Here is a 21,849-nt window from a genome sequence, read left to right on the forward strand (position 1 = left end):
GTGAGAACTGGAGTTTCTCTTTTTCCCTCTCTAGTGTTCTGAATACTGGGAACAGTTACAACTACAACATTTTAAGAGGCTGTTTTTTTTTTCTTCTTCACACACACACACAAAACCATGAAAGAAGCTTTTACAGGAAGTAACAAATACTCCTAAATGACATTTCATTAAAAATGTGTTCCCTTGGAAAGCGGACAGAACTAAAAGCCATGCTTTTACTTGGCAGAAAAAAAACAGTGCAGCAGGCAATGTGTGAAGCTAAGGAGCATCAAAATCTACTTTGCCATGGATGTGAGCAGCATTCTGACCTAGAAAATAAAAAGGCAAAGGAATTTTACATGTGCTTTGATATGTGTTAAAGTAAAAATTCAATAGAATTCCCATCTCAAGAAAAGAACAAACAGAAAATGCAGACAATTGTATAAACTGTGTTAGTACAAAGATACCAGATATATTCTTGGTTTCTTTTTTTAAAACTCTACATTCTGACCATAAAACTAAGTTTTTGGGTTTGTTTTTTGTTTTTTGTTTTTTTGTTTTAAAGAAAAAGTGATCTGGTTTTGCATCTACATTAAATATGTCAATTCTCGACTCTGGATAGATCAAGCATATTATGTAATTCTTTTCCTTGTGTACTTTCTTCTCTCTCTCTCTTTTTTTCTATATTGGATTTTGTTGACACTTCCAAATGTTAACTGTTTCTGTGATTAATTGGAAAATAATAACTTTAAAATTGTAAGCACAGTGGCCAAAATAATTACTATTTGGGGTCACTCTTTCTTAAGACATCTGCTTTTGACTATTACCCGAAGGACAAATGATTAGTCGGAGTCGTTTCCTTCTCTTCTAGATAGAAGCATGCCCACGTCATCCTTCCTCTGGCCCCCTCCTAAATCCTTAAAAGGAAGATTAAAATTGTCATTGAAAAATCTTCTGTCTGTGACAAGCTTTAACATACTCCGTAAACGAGTTTGCAAAGCAGAGTTAAAACTCTACTGGGAATGGCATTGCCAAGTTGTTTTTCAAGGTTACTTTCTCTTCATTAAAAAACTTTGTAAAATAATAATGAAGAAGAAACGGCTTCCCATTAAGGAAAGCATAAGATTACTTGTCGGTTTTACTGCTCCCCTACTCAAACTTTCTCTTGGTTTGAGGGTAATGCCAGCTCATGTTCTGTAAGAATTCTTCGCTTCACATTCACTGTAAACAGAAAAGAGCCATAATTACGCCACATTTGATCCATATCAAAGCAACTGATCCATGTATCGATTTACATAAAGTAAAGCACATAAAACATTTTTGCTTTTCACCCTTACTTCACCACTTTCTAAGGAAAGTTTCCTTTTGCATACTTCATTTGAATACAAAACCCTCCCGTTGAAATTTGTGATGTTAAACAAACCATACCAGTCATTCAACTTTTTAATTAAGGATTCAGTGTTCCATCCCTTTTCAGACATTAAAATTCAGGTGCAGTCATTAATCTTTCTAAACGAATTCACCTGTGGCTAATACTGATGTATTTTCTATGAGGCTTGTCATGGGCTGCGTGCGGCATGCATAACCACTCTACAGTTAATTACACAAGGGATTATCGTTAGTGTCATAAAGATAAAGCCTTGCTAGCAGCATTATAGAGAAGGTCTTTTTCTTTCTTTCTCCTCCCTTCCTTTGGAGCAATGCCCTATTTCATTTTGTTAACATTCACAAAAGTATTTAAGAATAATATGTTGTGTTTACCCCCATGGTAGACACAAGTCAGGAAGTCAGTAGATAGGCATGAAGGGCTACCTATTTTAGAGTTCTGCTATCACAAACAAATTTGGAAGATATTGCCCAAACCCAAAGAAATGAGAAGATAAATGAAATGTAACTTTCAGTTTTAGGCATCTTGATTAAATCTAGGAAATAGATTTTTTTTCTGAATTTGTGAATTGAATGATAGCTCATATATCTGCATTTAGAAAACCAAAATGAAAAGATTTGTCGGCTTTACTAAAAATCCCCTTGATATATGTAATGAGTAGAAGTTGCTCAAAAGTTTAAAAAACAAAACAAAACTAGGTAGCTTTTATAGGCTACCTATCAACAATAAAAACAAAAAATACTGCAAAACAGAAACAAAAGATAAAAACTAGTACAGCAAGTTAGATAAATGTATTTTATTTCAATGACTTAGACCAAGCATATATAATAACTTAATACACCCACACTTTGGTAGAAATAAAATCAAAATGATTCTTTTTTTTGTAGGCACATTTCAAAATTTAAATATGTATACTCTAGTTGTAATTGATAATTTTCTTTGAACTTGTTATCTATGGTATAGTTGTACATTCCCAGAAAATAGGGAAAAATATGTAGATATAAATATGGGTGATATTAAATGAAAATACAGGAAGTACATCGTCTTCGGCTTAAAATAGTTTAAAATTAGCTTAATTGAAATTAGCTTAATCAACAAGAAATCAAAGTTTTTAAGGAGTCTAAAATGCAATCCAGTACATAAAAATAAGGGGAAAAATAAGAAAGAGAAATTTTAAAAATAGTAAGTTATCATCAAATGGATTCAAAATGTGAGGGTTTTTTTTTTTTCAATTTGTTTAATGTAGACTAACAGATTTTAATTTTAATAAAATATGAAAAAATAATCTTTAGCATATCTTTTTGTTATACCTTTGTATTTAGAAATAAGAACCAGTTACTCCTGTCAGATATTTAGGTATTTCCAAAAGGTAGGCAATTGTTTGAATATTTTTCCTATTTTCATCTATGGCCAGCAGCAAATAGGTATAACCACATTGTTTCTCTAGTTTGAGATAATGAAATGAAACATTTATTTTTTACCCGTTTGGCAGATGATCAGTTTGACATTGGTTTTTCACCAAATAAATAGATCCACTCATATTGAGCAGATACAGACTGATAGCCAAAATTAAAAAGATAACTTACGAAATTTAAACTATATTCCAACTATTCACCACGAAGTTTCCGGTTTCTCCAAATTAAAAATATAAAGTGGAACATGTGACCATCTTGGTTTTTCAGGCTGATACCTACCCACCTGAAAACTAGGATCAAACTTTGCTCTTTTGTTGTTTTACCTCTAAACATATGTTTCTGTAAAAAATAAAGCAGCTCGTTAGATTGATGCGTGTAATTTGATTTAAATGGCTTATAACAGTATTGGAGTAATGTTGTAGACACGGAGCCTGTCAGTAGACAGTCTCTTACCAATACCACTCCCTTTGTCTTGAATGATCTAAAATGGAACCAAATTTGTCAGAGGCCATGTATGTCTCATCCAAGAGTATGGTCACTGAAGTCTTCAGTGCAGCTCTCTCCCCCCCCCACACACACACACATACTTGTGAACAAGCACGCTGGAGGATATGACTATGGTTCTATAGTCATATAGATATGGTGATGATTTCACTGGATCCTTTTCTATGAATCCCTTATGTTTCCTAATGTTTTACATTCATGTATTCTGAAGAATATCTGATGTGTTCATTCTTTAATGCCATAACATGCTAACAAAATTAATAATACAAGCACCTATGAATATATGAAAACTTTGTTGAGGAAGAACTAAATTATTCTTACCCACCCAACTTTTTAAAAATGTTTCAAACTTAAAAATTATGGAACCTATCTTTAAAAAGATTTCTGGGGGCGCCTGGGTGGCTCAGTCGGTTGAGCGTCCGACTTCAGCTCAGGTCATGATCTCACCGCTTGTGAGTTTGAGCCCCGCGTCGGGCTCTGTGCTGACAGCTCAGAGCCTGGAGCCTGCCTCTGATTCTGTCTCCCTCTCTCTCTGCTCCTCCCCTGTTCACTCTCTCTCTCTCTGTCTCTCTCTCTGTCTCTCACAAATGAATAAACATTAAAGAAAAAAAAATTAAAAAAAAAAAAATAAATAAATAAATAAAAAGATTTCTGTCCAAGCTATAGAAGTATATTCTTAAAGTCCTGATATGACTTTTAAAATCATTCCTGGCATGGAAGTCATTGATACCCTTGGAATATTACTTTATACCAGTTGATTTTATCAATTTTTTCAGAAATGTTTTCCTCGAAGCAATCTTTATAAAAGATAAGGTTTTGCTTTTCATCTTCAGACTTTAATATAAAAGTTATTAAATTCATGACAAACCTTAAATTTGAATTAATCTAACCTGGAAAGTGGAGTATATGAAGATAAACGTATTTGGATAGGAAAATTTTCAATTTTTGTGGTACTTACTGTTTTCTTACCCCAAAGAGATCCTACTGACTGTAGCCATACCTTTAAAACACTGGTTTTATTTTTGCTTTAACTTAGATTATTTCAAGTTTTACAAACTTGGGGCTCAGTCTGTTGGGCATCTGACTGTTAATCTCAGCTAAGGTCATTAGCTCATGGTTTGTGAGACTGAGCTTCACTTCAGGCTGCACTGATAGCATGGAGGCTGCTTAGGATTCTCTCTCTCTCTCTCTCTCTCTGTCCCTCCCCTGCTCGTGCTCTCTCTCTCTCTCTCTCTCTCTTGCTCAAAATAAATAAAAAAACTTAAAAAAATAAAGTTATACAAACTTTATAATACCTTGCTTTATTTTAAAACTTCTTTTGAATTGTTAATACTTCTCACCCCCACCTGCCTGTTTAAAACTGCATTCTTATGATCCTTTATATGTACATTCTTCCCCTCTCTCAAAACTGTTAAGAATGTAATGATGTAACAATATACTGACAAGCAAGTTAGAATATAAAGCTGACAAACCTTTAATTTTAATGCATTAGTCTATATAAGATATATTGTAGCTCAACTAGTGTGAATGTTTTCAGGGATGCATATGTAGGTTTCTGAAGTTCTTAGGTAAAGCAAAGTTAATAATTAAATTAATCAAACTTAAATATACACTTAATCTTTTTAAGTGTGTTTTAATAGTTGGAGCTTAAAAGAACGTGTTATGTGTTAAATGCGATAGTAAATTTTACATGTCGTGAATATATTTTGGCAATTTTTAAAACTACATTTATGGTTTCTGTTAGTTGGACAGATGATTGGGGGAAAAAAACCTAAATCCATGTACGATTAATATAACTTCTTACCAAGCATCCGGGTCAGTAGACGTCATACTGATCTATAATATCGCAAACCACCATAAAGCTTTGAATATCTTCCTATGCATTAGAGAGCCAATTGGCTCTCTTATGATTTGTTTAGCAATGTTGACAAATATCTGTATCTTTGTATATATATATCTATATCAAATGTCTATATCTATAAGGACAAAGTTAACATTTTTAAAAATATTAGTTTGCAATATGTATTCAGTTTTGATTTGTCTTTATTGCCTACAATTTAATCCTAAATGCCAGTAACATTAAATATTATACATATAACATTAAATATATATACATATATATGTATATATGTATGTATGTATGTATGTATATGCCAGATATAGAGATGTGTTGTACAATTTGAAAAGAGAAAAAGTATAATGAGGTAAAATCAGTGTAAATAATACTTGAAGATACTCCTATAAATTCTGATTTCAAAATTTAGAAAGTAAAATATTGATTTAAGATATTTTCCTTTTTAGGGGCGCCTGGGTGGCTCGGTCGGTTAGGAGTCTGACTTCAGCTCAGGTCACGATCTCGCGGTCCGCGAGTACGAGCCCGGCGTCGGCTCTGGGCTGATGGCTCAGAGCCTGGAGCCTGCTTCCGATTCTGTGTCTCCCTCTCTCTCTGCCCCTCCCCCGTTCATGCTCTGTCTCTCTCTGTCTCAAAAATAAATAAACGTTAAAAAAAAATTTAAAAAAAAAGATATTTTCCTTTTTTAGTGGAAAATATCTTATTTTTCAGTGTTTTATATTAAATGAGCAATAGATAACACTCTGCTAGAAGATAAATTTTGTAAATACACAATTTTCCATGTAAATATCCCTTAATACCTTAACTAAAGAAGTAGAAAAGCCTCTCATTTAAAAAATCTGTTCCATTCATTGGGTTAGAATCAATAATTGAAATACTAAGCATAAATTCTAGTAATTTATTCTCAAGCATTATTTTAAAATGATTTTCAGGCTATGACCTTTTTTTCCTTCCCTCCTTCCCTCCCTTCCTCCCTTCCTTCCTTCCTTCCTTCCTTCCTTCCTTCCTTCCTTCCTTCTTTTCTTCCTTCCTTTTCTTAATCCCAGAGCCTGGCTAAATGTCTTGTTTCAATGGGCTGCCAGTTATTAAATTTGAAAACATTTAATATGAATTCAAGCTCATACTGTGAAAACAATATCCTGGAAGACAAAGATGAAATTCAGCGTTGTGAGCTGAGATCACCATTGACCTCGCAGCATTTTTCTTTATTATCAATATTTCTAATCTTCCAATTCAGGATTTTGAATTTCCTTGTTTATCAGTATCTCTACTCAAACTGAAAAGATATTTCTTAGCCTAACTTTTGTACCGATAGAAGGAAAAGAACATTCCATCTACCTTTCACACTGGTTACACAACGTAGACATATGCTACACCCCTAATAGTCCCATACCATGACTTCGGTTTTATGGCAGACAGCTTGCAAACCTACTGACAGGATACAGTATAAACACACCAGGCTTTATGGAATTAGTCGATGCACTTGCAAGGTTAATGTAGCATCTGTGATGCAAATCTGTGACCATTCTAATAGCTCTATTGGTAGACCGATGCCATTTCTCAGATCTGCTCTTGAGTTCCATTAAGCAGTTTCCCAGTCACCATTAACTTCAAGTATCATTTACGCAGTAAATATATGATTCTATGGAAAGGAATACCAGAAGTGCAACCCATTTACACACCACAGGATACTGTTGAATTACAGAAGCACCAACCACATTTAGAATATTCTGGACTGACAGCACATTCTGAAGCGTCACTTTGCATTTCTGGACACATGTTCAATTTCTGCTCATGAGTAAGCTGGTCACTGGGCTGATACATTTGCTATGAAAGGCTTCATTTTTCTCATTTAGAGGTTCAGCAACATGTCTTGCTGAGGATATTTACAAGATGTCATATTCTCACAAGCATCGGATAGACTCTGGAGTCAGGAGCAAATTTCACACAGGACAGGCTTTCTTGTTTATCCGAGAGCACTGGGGCTGAGAGCCCAGCAGGATTCATCTAGTCCACAAAAGCTCTTCACCCTGCACACAGTGTGTGCTTAGCCAGAACACCCACACTTCGTGCTTTCTTACCAAATGACATTTTCTGGCTGCTCACTTCATATTTGTCACTTGTATACAACGTGTAATGTCTAAAGAAAGCATGATCAGCTTGGGCATCACTAATCTCATTACTGTAATAGCTCTGAAAACATGCGACAAAAAGTAACCGGTAAGCCACTGCACATACACATGCCATGCTCAGCATGCCCCTCATTGAAACATGCAATTCACCGGCTGCTAAGAAAGGCAGCAGTCAGCAGTGCCAATTTGACTCCTCACTCCCTGCGGCAAATGAAGAATAACTACTCAGACCTAAATGAAAGGAGTGCTGACAGGCCTATCTACCTTAAAGGGCTGTGAAGCACAAGGGTGCAGCATAAAACCCACTAACCTTTCAAATCTGATTGAACATTTCTCTTTTTGGAGACAGGAGCGAGGGAGCTCTGTCTGTCCATTTGAAGTTTTCTTATTGTCATTTAGTCTCCCTTTCATTAGAATATGACTCCTTAGACTTCAACTTGAGGTCTATTGAGACCAGATTACATCATTACCGTTATGTGGTATGTTACACACTAATCATAACCATTACCACTTACAAGTCTGCAGCTTCATTCAATTAGCTGCCTGACATGGATTTTGCAGTTAATTCATGGTGAAGGTCAGCAGTGGTCAGAGTGGCAGGTGCATTCTGCTACCTTTTTGAATGCCAATTATCAGTCTTGGATAATTAGAGTGACTCATAGACAAGTTAATCAGATCAAAACCTAAGGTAAGAGGCTTATGGAACTGTCCAATACTATTAAAAATCATAAAGGATAATCTATGAATTTAAATAAATATTTATCTCTTAATTTACTTAAAATCTATATATTTATGCTTATCTCCTTTATTCTTACTACGAAAGAAAATGTTTATATACCATGGACATAGGGGTATATGTGGTGTTTTAATAGATATATGTTTGATTTCCATTAATAGGAAATATAATAAATCATACGATTTCAAAAATGTCATCAAAATAATTTTAAATATTTTCTGTATAATGTTTGTGGGTGAAATCACATTTATAGTTTAAGGACTCCCCCACCCCCTTCCAAAGCTGTTTTTCTTGAAAAATTGCAATCTTTCTTTCTGATAGTTAGAATTCTATATCATATGGAACTCCTTTGTGCTGTGGTTATCAAAAAACTTGGAGCTTATTACGGCATTCATTTAAGGTATTTACATTAGCCACATACTTAGCATATGGTTCACTTTCATGATCCATGGACTTCAATTATTTTAGATATCTTTTAGGTAAGTGATCTCAATACATATATATCATAATGTATTATATATTAATAGTCTAATACATTATATATTATATATTGAATAATTAAATATTTTACATTTAATATTTATATGTACTTTTGATACAGTTTACTTCTTGTCTTAAATATATATATGTTTACATTTGAGCATACATATACACAGACACATGCACACATATAGGCATATATACTTAAATCATTGTAAGAGGATAAATAATATAAATCAGTCACTAATTAAAAGCTAGTTAGTCACCATAAATTGTTTTGAATATCAGTTATATCAATGGCATATTTCCTAGGCTCTTCCTAGTGCGAATGTAAGGATCTGAATCCATGTAGTGTTTAGTGAAGGTACCCTGTGCCAGACACTGGGCTGGCCAGGCAGTAAGCATAAGTAGTAAATTAGATAGACGTGGTCCTACTCACCATTGAAGTTAGAGTCCAGGGTAATACAGACATATACCTCATCAGTTCCAACATAGTGATAAAAACCATGATATGAAGAATGGCAGAATGATAACTGTTTATCTAGTTGACAGCTACATGGGGATTCATTATACCATTCCTGCCTCTTTGATATTTTTGAAAGAAATTAAATCCATTCTTTAAAGGTCAGTGTCCTTTTGTGGAGGAAATTCCTTATTGTCTTAGATGGAGTGTAGTGGAATCAGCCAAGAGAAGGCATGTGAGGGGATCAGCGGCGTTGGCTAAGTCTGTACTGTCTCATTCACAGAAGATGGTATTCTCAACCATTGGAAGTGAGGAGACACATCATACCTTCTGGGCAATGAGCAGAATGTAGTTCAAGATGAAGTCATGAGAGATGAGCTTAACAAGGAAAACAAAATCCAAATCACTAAGCGTTTCCAAATCATGTTTTTTAGATTTTATTCTGAAAATAATTTATTGTCTAAGACCGAAGTTTCTAAAGCCCTATATAGGTAGCAATGTATTTTAAGAATAACGTCACTTTTTCAAGAAGTTAAATCGATACCTTGGGATATTTTTTTTCTATGTGAAATATAATCAGAGGCTTTCAAAACATGATACAAGAATACGATAAGTTGATACTTTATAAGAAGGCTGGACAAAGAGTTTAAACTGGTTTCCTTAAATGCATACTTTTAAAGCCAACATTTTAATCTTTAATTTAGTGGAGAGAGTCACAGTATGACATAAAGAGAAGTCACATCTCAGAAAGGTTTCTTGAGGCAGAATGAATGCCGATTGAGGTAGTCAGTTTGTCCCATATGTGAAAGGCCATGTAAATGGTGTGGAAGTTGTCTATGTTGGAACGCTCTTCTGTAAAGACAACTCTAGCCAGAGACAATCAACTATTCAATAGGACTTATTTGCTTGAGTCTATACTAAACGTAAACTAAAAGAGTCATGAAAAACAGGATAAAAGAAGTGTTAACTTATTAAGTGACTAACAGTTTGTGGAGTCCTTCAACTTTTCAGAATTTTTTTTGTTGTTGTTTATACCAGTCATTGCTGCATTTTATTGATTCTCACATTTCCCTTCATTTGTATTAACATTCTACCATCTCAAATCTCTTAAAATGGTTAATCTAAACAATGGTAATGAAAATCCAATGGCATCTGTTAAAAGCACTAACTTTACAATTGTAACTTTATAGCCTCATTCCCAAAAGTTATGAAAAGTATCCAGACATTCAGAAAAGTAAATTTGCATGCAACGCTTTTTTTCTTTCTCTAAGATTTTTACTATCAGCACAGAATACTTCAGAAAATAACATTACAACTTGTAGAAAGTTAATGCTATACCCGGAAAAATATTGATTTTTAAATTTGTTAAGACAGTAAGAGAGAAAAAAAAGACAAATCTCATGTCTGGATTAAGTCAAAGACTCAAGATGAAAAGTTGGTAATCAGTTCTGACTTTCCTGTCCTTTGCAATAAGAAAACGACACCCTATTCAATAATGGGACAGAGACAAGTAAAGATATTTACATTCATAAATACCAGATGATTGCAGAAATGTGACTCTAAAAGGATCACCCTGATTTAGTTTTTCCTCTGAAAATTAATGCTTTTTATTTACATTGATTGTAGATCTCCTTCATCTGAAAATATAAATTACCCATCAAATGTCAAGGACAATATATCACTGCTGTAGTTTGGTGGGTCATTTAAAATAAATTGTTAAAGAACTTTTAGCATTTTATTTCTCTTGGAAGAAGTAGCATGAATTTAATAATCATAACATTGTGCCAATTATCATGTTCAGTTTTGAATGTATTGTGTTATTTTACTAAATACTTAAAAGTTCAATAAAGTGTCTTTATCAAAACATTTAAAACATGATAAAGTATCTGGATAAAAGATAGTATGCTCTAAGACACTCTGAGAAAGAATATAAATGATATTATCTTTGATAAATAGTATTTAAAAAGGAGATTTGAAGAAAAACCAGTGACTACTGGCTATAAAAGGAACATCTTTTAACTCACACATTAATTAGCATCCTATTTTTGTGAAGTAATTTGTGGGCTTGTAATTAGAAGTTTACGAGTGGAATTTGAGTTCCATCCAAATATGTGATGCATAAAATTTAAATAGAGTTTTGGTATATAGAAACTATTAAAACATATTCACAGTTATATGAAGAGAATATGTTTGCTCACAGTAAAGAAAAAAAAAGATGAATAGTTTGCAATACAAACAGAATTCCAGTTGCATGTATTAATTTTTCCTTACTCAAAACACCAGCCCCTTTTTGATTTTTACCAATAGTACATAATGTTTGGATTAAGTTGAAGACTTAACGTGAAATCTAGATAGTTACCTCTGACTTTCATGTCTCTGGCAATAAAAAAAGAATGTTCTATTCAGCAATGGCACATAGATGAGTATAGACACTTAGGTTACAAATGCCTAACATTTGAAGAAATTTGACTCTAAAGGATTATATTGATTCTAAATATATATGGATTTTTATAGTGGCATTAAAGGAGAGTTTATGGAGATGTAGAATTGACTCTTGGCATTTCTTGAGAAAATATTATACACAATGAAGTAATAGTGAATAACATTTCATAGATTTAAGAAAGGAGAAAATATGTGTGTAATGGAATGTATTAGAATTTTGCTTTCACCTTTCAAAGATAGTGATTTGCTTCGGAACCATTTTTCATGGGAAGTACTTTGATTTGAACTTACCTGCAAAGGGTATGAACTTGAACTGTTTCTAACTGATTTATTAATTATTTTAGAAGTTTTTAAATGAGAAGCTTATTAAGAAACGTTAGTTGCTTGCTTCACTTCTAAAATGTCGCTTTTTCATTTTCAAACCACATTTAAGATTACATTAGAATCAAAAGTGACTGTCTACCTACAGACTTTTCTATGTATCTAGGTTCCAATGAAATTAATATTCACATATACTCAATGCATACTGATTATTTACTATACGTGAGGCAGTGCACTGGGTGCGAGGCTACAAGGATAAAGATGTATATTGGAAGATTTTTCTGTATCACATCTGCAATTAACAAATGAAAATTCAACTTTTTTATTTTACTTATTTTTTATTTCTCACTATGGCAAAAGCGCATACAGTGCTTAGACATAAGAAGCAAAAGTTTCATTTATAAAACAGCCTGATCTTTAGAATTCACTAATGAAGTTCACTAAATTAAGAAGTTAAATGGAAGTTGAAAGGAGCTGCCATAACTCGTGACGGTGGGTATTAGGTGAACAAACTCAGGTTAATTCTGCACACTGAAATAGTGACTTAAGAGGTACCAAAAGTAATCCGACAAGGATTAAATTTGCAGTGTTATGGATAAAGTCTGTTTCTTTCCCACCAAACCGAAGATAAGCCGAAATGCATTTTGATTGGTTTTTAGAATATTTAAAAAATCTTCCTCTGACACGTGGAGGTGACAAATATTGCCAGTAAAAGGTGTCAAATGACCGATTGTTTGTTGTGATTTAAAAAATCGTAAGTGATGGGGCGCCTGGGTGGCTCAGTCGGTTAAGCGGCAGACTTGGGCTCAGGTGATGATCTTGCGGTTCGTGGGTTCGAGCCCCGCGTCGGGCTCTGTGCTGACAGCTCAGAGCCTGGAGCCTGTTTCGGATTCTGTGTCTCCCCCTCTCTCTGACCCTCCCCTGTTCATGCTCTCTCTCTCCCTGTCTCAAAAATAAATAAAACGTTAAAAAAAAATTAAAAAAAAATCGTAAGTGATAAAGTCTATTTAGTTATGATCGTTGTATATAAATCTTTTTGAATTATGACACATATGTGTCATACACATACGAGAAAAGTAACAGCGCAACTCACAAAATTAAACAAAAAGGCCAATCGTTTTGTTATATGTATTTATTATAGAACTAAATATATAAATGAAATGATACGGTGATAATATATTTATAAAATGTATATTATAAAATGTATATTATGTATTATAAAAACGTAATTAGAAAATGCATATTTATACATTCATAAATAAATAATATGTATTATGTAAGACGAAATGTTAGGGCTGTGTGTGTGTGTATGTGTGTGTGTCAAAACAGCCAAATGCTTTACAGAAATACAACTTAAATGTTTTCACAAATTGCTCCCAATTAACTGATATGCATAACAACTAATTTACACAAGTAATCCAGAATAATGAACATGTTTCATGTGTTTCTTCAAATTTTACTTAATAACCTTAAATATAAAATTTGTTCAATAGAGATGCTAATATGTTTGAGCAACTTAGATCATAATTTCTTCTACCATAATTTATCTATGTCTGTTTCACCTCTAAAGAACAATTTTTAACTTTGCAATATGTATTTGCTTTCACATAAGTTTTATAAATATATAAAAATCTGACATTGTGGCCACACTGTGTGCACAAAGCAAATGGCATGCATTATAGAGAAATCCTTCAATTTGCTTTATAACAGTTTAGTACTTTTGCTTACTATTATTTTTGATTTTCAAATAAGTTAAGAAGAAAGCCAAGAACAACTGAATAAGAAATCGAATTTTTATTTGTTTAAAAAATATTTATTTATTTATTTATTGTTAAGAGAGAGAGAGAGAGAGAGAGAAAGCACAAGCATGGGGAGGGGCAAAGAGAGAGAACAAGACACAGAATCCAAAGCAGGCTCCAGGCTCCGATCTGTCTGCGCAGAGCTGGACGTAGGGCTCCAACTCATGAACCATGAGATCATTACCTAAGCCAAAGTCCGACACTAAGCCACCCAGGTGCCCCAATTTTTATTTGTTTAAGTATCAAAAAATTCCTTCTTCAGAGGAAGGCAATGTCGAGTCAATGGGCTTGTTATAGGTTCTTAGCTCTAACAATGACTAGTCTGTCATCTTGGACAAACGACTTCTCTTTGCCTCTTTTGATATCATTTGTAAAGTGGGAAGTTTATAATACAACCCACACCAAAGGATACAAAGAAAAAAATTAATCCACAGCAAATGCTGGTAGAAACAATTGGTAAACATTTTGCGTTATTAGTTGGTGTTATGCATTTTGAGTATGTGCACATGTTTTTCATCATCATGATTTCATACATGTGATTTTATTCTCAACTTGGCAATATTTTGGAGAAAGACAAGTGGATGAACAATAAATGTTCCTTAGCCCACAGTTTCTCTGAAAATTATTATCTTACTTTTTGGTACAAGTTGCCAAAACTGAATGGTACTAAAGATTTAAAACATGATAAAATCTAATGAACATGCAAATTATACTACACAGACCAAAACATTAGAAGGACAAGTCAGCAAGTTTGTTTTTCTCTTAACTGTGCCCTATGAACTGAGAGGGTATAACAAAGTAATTTTTTAATCTCTAAAAAGAATTATTTTATTCAATTTTTATGTCATACCAAAATTATTTAATTAACATTAAATTAAATTATTAAACATTTAATTTACATTTGGGAAATAAAAGCAGAAAATGCCATTATAATTAAAAAGCATATATTAAGCAATTCTATATTCTTGGTATATTACTATGTGTTTTTCATTGCAAAATTAAACTATTGGTCCTTATCTTTTAAAGTGTAGAAGCCTAGAGCAATACTGATCATACAAATATTTAAAGGACTTGGAAACAACTGAAAAAATAAGGAACTAATGCCAGTGAAACTAGGTTCTTATTTGAAGTACACATTGGTGGGATTAGACCCTATTTGCTTTGAGAACTGTGATTGTATTACCTGCAGAATTGGGCGGGTGGGTATTATTGCATGCTTTGTATACTAGCACAGTTCAAAAGTTCACCCACCCTCTTTTCACCCAGGGTTAGGTCTGCGTGTTTGGATTTTCCTTCAACCTCCCTCTCCCCTTACCCTACACACAGACGCACACACACAGACGCACACACAGACACACACACAGACACACACTCACACACACACCTTGTAGTGTCTACTTGACTTGTTACATGTTGTACCTTGTAACTTGTTCTTTGTTTATCTCCCCAGAGCTGCACTTGGATTTTACCTCTGAAACATAGATTAGCTGTGACCCTGACTGAGCCCAGTTATCTAAACTCCATGAGCCTCAGCTAACTGTGTCCATTAATACATTATAATTCTTACAATTTTTTGTCAATGGTCAGTAAGTAGGTAAAATATTGGTTAAGCTAATTTTATGAGAGTCACATCTTTGCTTTAAAATACTTCTAGTAATCCAATAAACCTGTATCTTCCTATCAACAAAGTTCAGATAAAAAGGATTCCTATAAAGTACCCCAAATGTGAGATTTTCAAAAGCTTTATTTTACAAATACATGTTATAAAATGCCTCCATCAAAGAAAAAATATTGCTTCGAAAGAAAACTTTGAAGCCAGTAAAGATTTGCTTAGAGGCAACTTCTTTGGGATACTACCTGGTTGCAGAGGTGACACTAATTTTCTTCTCACTCTCAGAAATTTGACAACACTACTTAAATATCTTCTGTTTCCCCACGTCTCAGAACTCTCTTGGCTCATACTTTATATGCTTTCTTTGTCTTGTCTTACCAGACAACAAAGCCCCTCGTACCTGAAAACTCTTTCCTTTGGATCTGCCAAATCAAGGCCTCTGCACATTCTCCCTTCATGCCTGCTTTTCTGAAGTGTGCAACATGCACTAGATAGAACATCAGTAGGACAACAATCAGCACCCCAGAAACAGCCTGATAAATAATAGATGGAAAGACAGAGCGACGGTAAAAGTTATTAACTATTTTCTTCCATAGTTTAAAAAAAGAGTGAAAAATGAGCAAGAAAGATGAATAGGGAAAGGAATAAAATTGGCCAAACCTTTAACCCTTGAGCCTTTCCTTACAATTCATTAATCCACATATCGTAGATGACAGCCAAGAAATGTTTCTTTTATTATGTGGAATAAATGTATTAAATAACACTAACATTATTAAATAGATCATTTCAACTAAGCATAAATGGTCACTTAATAAGATGTTAGTATTAAAAGTAAATGAATTCGATGTCACTATTTACCACTTCTGAATATCTATGCCTCCTGATAAAATTGGTAATATTTATACAGTGTTTACTATGTCCTGGGCAAACTAACAAATTTTACATAGATTAACTTATTTCATTTATACCAAAAAAAAAAAAATCCCCAAAACTTGAAGAAGATACTGAAGTTCAAGGAGGTTAGAGACCTTTATTTTGTTTTCATTTTGATTTTTTAAACTTTTTAAATTTTATTTTATTTTATTTATTTTTAATTATATTTAATGTTTATTTATTTTTGAGAGAGAGAGAGAGAGCACGGGGGAGGGGCAGAGATTCCAAAGCAGGCTCCACACTGACAGCAAAGAGCCGGATACACGGCTTGAACTCACAAACTGCAAGATCATGACCTGAGCTGCAGTTAGATGCTTAACTGACTGAACCTACCAAGGGGTCCCCAGACATTTATAATAGGATAAATAACTTGACTGAGTTTATTCTGTTTAGAAGGAGAAGAGTCCAGCTATGGATGGTGATCATTTGATGCCTCCAGAACCAACGTTCCAAGCCCTTTATGCCCAAAGACCTAAAAAAGTGGGCATGAACAGGAAGACTTACTTTGCAAAAAGACAACATAACTTCTGATTTGAAGGGCATCACTTTATGTTAGAACATAATTAGCTGAATAGAATGTTTGTTAAATTGTTTCTGAATCAGATTTTTTCCCATGTCCAAGAGAGGTTTTAATACAAGATATTTCCTTGCTGGCATGCAGACAACTTACAGAATAAATATATTTTGTATAGTCTGTTAGTAGACATTTCAACAGAGAATTTTGTCTCATGTATGTCCAACAGCATTTATTTCATCTCTGAAAAATAAGGCAAAGGCTTACATATTTCACTAAGAAATACTTTTCTAAAAATTGCCCTTAATTCCAATGTATTTATTTGCCCATTCATATGTGCATTTGAAAAAGGTTTCCTTCTAGATTGTCAATTTAAAAGAAGCGAGATTTTTTTTTTACATTCATCTTTATGTATTCCCCCAGTACACTGTATTCTTATACTGTGAGGTTATGAAATAATTATTTTGTGATTTCGTGTTTTAAAATATAGATATATCTGCATTTGTACTAGCTCAGTGAGAATTTTTTTCTTCACATGTGGGTGATTGGGGCAAAATTAAGTAATGTTTTTATTCTACTGAAAAGACTTATTTAGGAAATGACCTTTTGATAGAATTCAGTCCCAATTTTTTTATTCTTAAAATGTCAGATTGTGTTTTGCAAACTGATATTGTAATGTGTATTATTGTCTTTTTCTATATCACTAGCAAAAGTCATTCTTAAGAAAAAGAATTAAAATTGAAATTGAATATACACATAAATATATTACATACAAGATTGTAATATTATAAATTTAGATTAAAACAGATGTCCGTAGATACTGACTACTAAAATTGAACTTTCCTGAGTTCAAATTTCCTATCCAGGTGAAAGGAATTTATTCTAAGGGAGAATTTTGGAAATTTATCCCAAGGAGAAAGAAAGTTTCGTTTATATGATTTATACACGGATCTTATTTATTAGTGCTACTGTGAAGATTTAGGAATATTTTAATTACTTCGAGAAACTAGAAAAGGAAGAACAAACTAAGCCCAAAGGTAGCAAAAGGAAGGAAATAATTAGAGAGGAGCCGAAATAAACAGGAGACTAGAAAGACAACAGAAAAGATCAACAAAGAAGCATGTTGTGTTTTTGAAAGGAAAAACAAAGAAAAAACGGACAAATCTTTAAGTAAACTAAGAAAAAAATAGATAAGATGCAAGTTAATTAAATGATAAACATAAGAAGAGCTATTACAACTGATACCACAGAAAAACAAAGGATCATAAGAGACTACCGCAAACAACTATATACCAACAAAAGTAACTTAGAAGAACTGGATAGGTTTCTAGAAAAACATAGTTTACAAAGACTGACTCATGAAATAATAGAAAATGATGAGCAAGGAGATTGAATAGGTAATCCAAAATCTCTTAACAAGTAAAAGTCAGGATCAGATGGTTTCACAGGTGAATTCTACCAAACATTTAAAGAATTAATACGTATTCTTCTCAAAATTTTCCAAAAAAATTGAAGAGGAAGGAACCCTTCCAAACTCACCTTATGGGACCAGCATTACCCTGTTACCCAAACCAGACAAGGATATTACAGGGAAAGAAAATTACAAGCCAATATCTCTGAGGAACGTAAATGCAAAAAACCTCAACAAAATAATTTCAAATGATGGGGTGCCTGGGTGGCTCAGTCGGTTAAGCCGCCGACTTTGGCTCAGGTCATGATCTCACGGTCCATGAGTTCAAGCCCCGCATCGGGCTCTGTGCTGACAGCTCAGAGCCTGGAGCCTGTTTCAGATTCTGTGTCTCCCTCTCTCTGACCCTCCCCCATTCATGCTCTGTCTCTCTCTGTCTCAAAAATAAATAAACGTTAAAAAAATTTTTTTTTAAATAAAAATAAAAAAAATACTTTCAAATGAATTTCAAGGGCACATTAAAAGAGTCATACACCACAATCAAGTGAGATTCATCCCTGGTATGCAAGGATGGACCAACATGTACAAATAAAAAAGTGCGGTACACCACATTAACAGAATGAAGAATAAAAATCATACAATCATTTCAATAGATGCATAAAAAGCATTTGACAAATTTCAATACTGTTTCATGATAAAAATTATCAACAAATCAGGTGTAGAAAAATGTTCCTCAAACATAGTGAAGGCCGTATTTGACTAGTCCACATTAACATATCATACTCAATGATGAATAAAGCCTTTCCTCTAAGATCAGGAACCAGACAACGACGCCTACTCTTGCCATTTCTATTCAACATAGCATTGGAAGTCTTAGCCAGAATTTATGCAAGAGAAAGAAATAAAAGACATCTGAGTTGGAAAAAAAATAGTAAAATTATATAGAAAACCCTAAAGAATACTCCAAAACATTGTTAGCACTAATAAATGAATTTAGTAGTTTCCAATACAAAATTAACATACAGAAATCAGTTGCATTTCTATACACTAATAATGAATTATCAGAAAGAGAAATTAAGAAAGAAATCTCATATATAATATTATTAAAAACAGTAACATACTTACGAATAATTTAATCAAAGAGGTGAAAGACCCGTATGCTGAAAACTATATAATGCTGAGGAAAAAAGGTTAAAGAAGACACAAATAAATGGAAAGATATCCCGTGTTCTTGGAGTAGAAGAATTAATACTGTGAAAATGTCCATATTATCAAAGCAATCTACAGATTTAATTCAATCTGTATCAAAATTCCAATGGCAGTTTTCACAGGTAAGAAAATACTATCCTAAAATTTGTATGAAACCACAAAAAAACCCTGAATAGCCAAAACAATCCTGAGAAAGAAGAACAAACCTGGAGACATCACACTGACTGATTTCAAGCTATATTACAAAGCTTCAGTAGTCCAAACAGCATGGGACTGGCCTAAAAATAGACACATAAACCAGTGGAACAGAGTAGAGAACCCAGACATAAACTCATGCATATATGATCTATGAATTTTTGATAAAGGCCTCAAGAGCACACAATTGAAAAGGGTAGTCTCTTTAATCAATGGCATTTGAAAAAACTGGATATCCACATATAAAAGAAATTTGGACCCCTATCTTACACCATCACAAAAATGACCTTGAAATGGATCAAACACTTAAATGTAAGACCAGAAACTGTAAAACTCAAAAAAATAGTGAAAAAGATTCTTGACGTTGGTCTTAGCTGTAATTGCTTGGAGAAGACAAACAGAAGCATGGCAATAAAATCTAATAAAATAAACAAGTAGGACTACATCAACCTAAGGAGCTACTGCACATCAAACAATATAATAAATGAGAATGAAAGGAAAATATTTGCAAACTATATAACTGATAAGGGGTTAATATCCAAAATATATAAAGAACTCATACAACTTAACAGCAAAAACAAACAAACAAATCCCCCAAATAATCCAATTAAATAATGGGAGAAGGATCTGAATAGATGTTTTTCTAAAGAAAACAATACCAATGGCCAACAGGTACATGGAAATGTACACAACATTACTAACAATCAGGGAAATGAAAATCAAAACCACAATGAGGGGCGCCTCGGTGGCTCAGTCGGTTAAGCGTCCAACTTCGGCCCATGTCATGATCTCACGGTTCGGTTCGTGAGTTGGAGCCTTGTGTCGGGCCCTGTGCTGACAGCTCGGAGCCTGGAGCCTGCTTCGGATTCTGTGTCTCCCTCTCTCTCTGCCGCTCCCTAGCTCGCGCTCGCACTGTCTCTATCTCTCTCTCTGTTAAAAATAAATAAACTTAAAAAAAAAAAACACAATGAGATTTCACTTCACACCTGTTAGAAAAGTCATAATTAAAAATAGACAAAAGATAAAGGTTGGTAAGGTTGAGAAAAGGGAACCCTAATACACTGTTGGTGGGAATACAAATTGGTACAGCCATTGTGGAAAACAGTATGGTGGTTCCTCAAAAAATTAAAAATTGAGGGGCGCCTGGGTGGTTCAGTCAGTTAAGGGTCCTACTCTTGATTTTGGCTCAGGTTATTATCTCATGTTTGTCAGTTTGAGCCCCACGTTGGGCTCTGTGCTAACAACATGGGGCCTGCCTGGGATTCCCTCTCTCCCTCTCTCTGTCCCTCCCCTGCTCTCTCTCTCTCTCGAAAAATAAATAGACTAATTAAAAAAATTTTTTAAATAATAGAAAAAAATTAAAACTTGAACTACCATAGGATCCAGAATCCCTCTCCTGGTATATATCTGAAGAAACTAAAATCAGTATCTCAGAGAGATATCTGCACACCCATGCTTGTTGCAGCATTATTTCCAAGGCAAGATATGGAAACAACCTAAATGTCCTTTAGCAGATGAATGATAAAGAAAATGTGGCCTACATTTACACTTTGGAATATTATTCAGCCATTAAAAAAGAAAGAAATCTTGCTTTTACAACAGGGATGCAACTGGAGGGCATGATACTGAGTGAAATAAGGCAGACAAAGAAAGACAAATACTGTATGACATCACTTACATGTGAAGTCTTTAAAAAAAAGCTGATTTCATAGAAACATGGAGAAGTGTGGGGGGACAGGGGCAGGGGGACACGGGGTGATATAGGTCAAAGAGTACAAATTTTCTGTTATATGACGAATACGTTTGAGGATCTCATGCACAGGTTGGTGACTATGGTTAGTAATGTAGTATTGTATATTTGAAAGCTGCTAAAAGCAGATCTTAAGCATTCTGACCACACTCACAAAAGTTTACTATGTGTGGTGATGTATTAATTATCTTGGACTTGGTAATCATTCCACAATGTTATGTACAACAAATCATCACGTAGTACAATTGAAATATATGCAATTATATTTGTCAGTTATTCCTCGATCGAGTTTAAAAACCAACATTCATGTTAACTTTTAAAATCTAGTTTGGGGAAAAAAGGAGGAACACTTTACTGCTTTCTGTTTTCACAGTGTTCAGTTAGTAGTAATCCAACTCCCCTTCCTGACATATACATGCATACTTGAAAGCATACTCCAAATAAAAATCTGAAGACAACTGTGTATTATAAAATAACTTCTAATTTAGCAAAAGCCACAAGCAACTAGGATTCTCTCATGAATGTTACCTGGCATACTTGATATGCAAGAAATGCCATGCTTGTCAAATTCTGCTGGAAAAACATGCAGGTTCCCAGTCCCTAAAGTCTCTTTTGGAGTCCTTAACCAAAGCTGAATTTCAGATATGAAGAATATTAGTCTCCAAAGGATATGCCCTGCTGACTTCTTTCCCTGTTAATAGTATTAAATCATCTTTGA

General features: G+C 33.8%; 1 long non-coding RNA gene across 1 annotated transcript; it reads right to left on the reverse strand.

The window, feature by feature from the left end:
• Positions 1 to 505: 505 nt before the first annotated feature.
• LOC125912473 (uncharacterized) lies at positions 506 to 4,669 on the reverse strand. Its single transcript, XR_007454759.1, has 3 exons — positions 4,581 to 4,669; positions 3,065 to 3,120; positions 506 to 1,200 (listed from the first exon to the last, which is right to left on the reverse strand). It is a non-coding gene; the product is annotated as an uncharacterized LOC125912473 (long non-coding RNA).
• Positions 4,670 to 21,849: the final 17,180 nt, after the last annotated feature.

The sequence above is a fragment of the Panthera uncia genome (genome assembly GCF_023721935.1).
Source record: "Panthera uncia isolate 11264 chromosome C1 unlocalized genomic scaffold, Puncia_PCG_1.0 HiC_scaffold_4, whole genome shotgun sequence".
In the NCBI taxonomy this organism is placed as follows: Eukaryota; Metazoa; Chordata; class Mammalia; order Carnivora; family Felidae; genus Panthera; species Panthera uncia.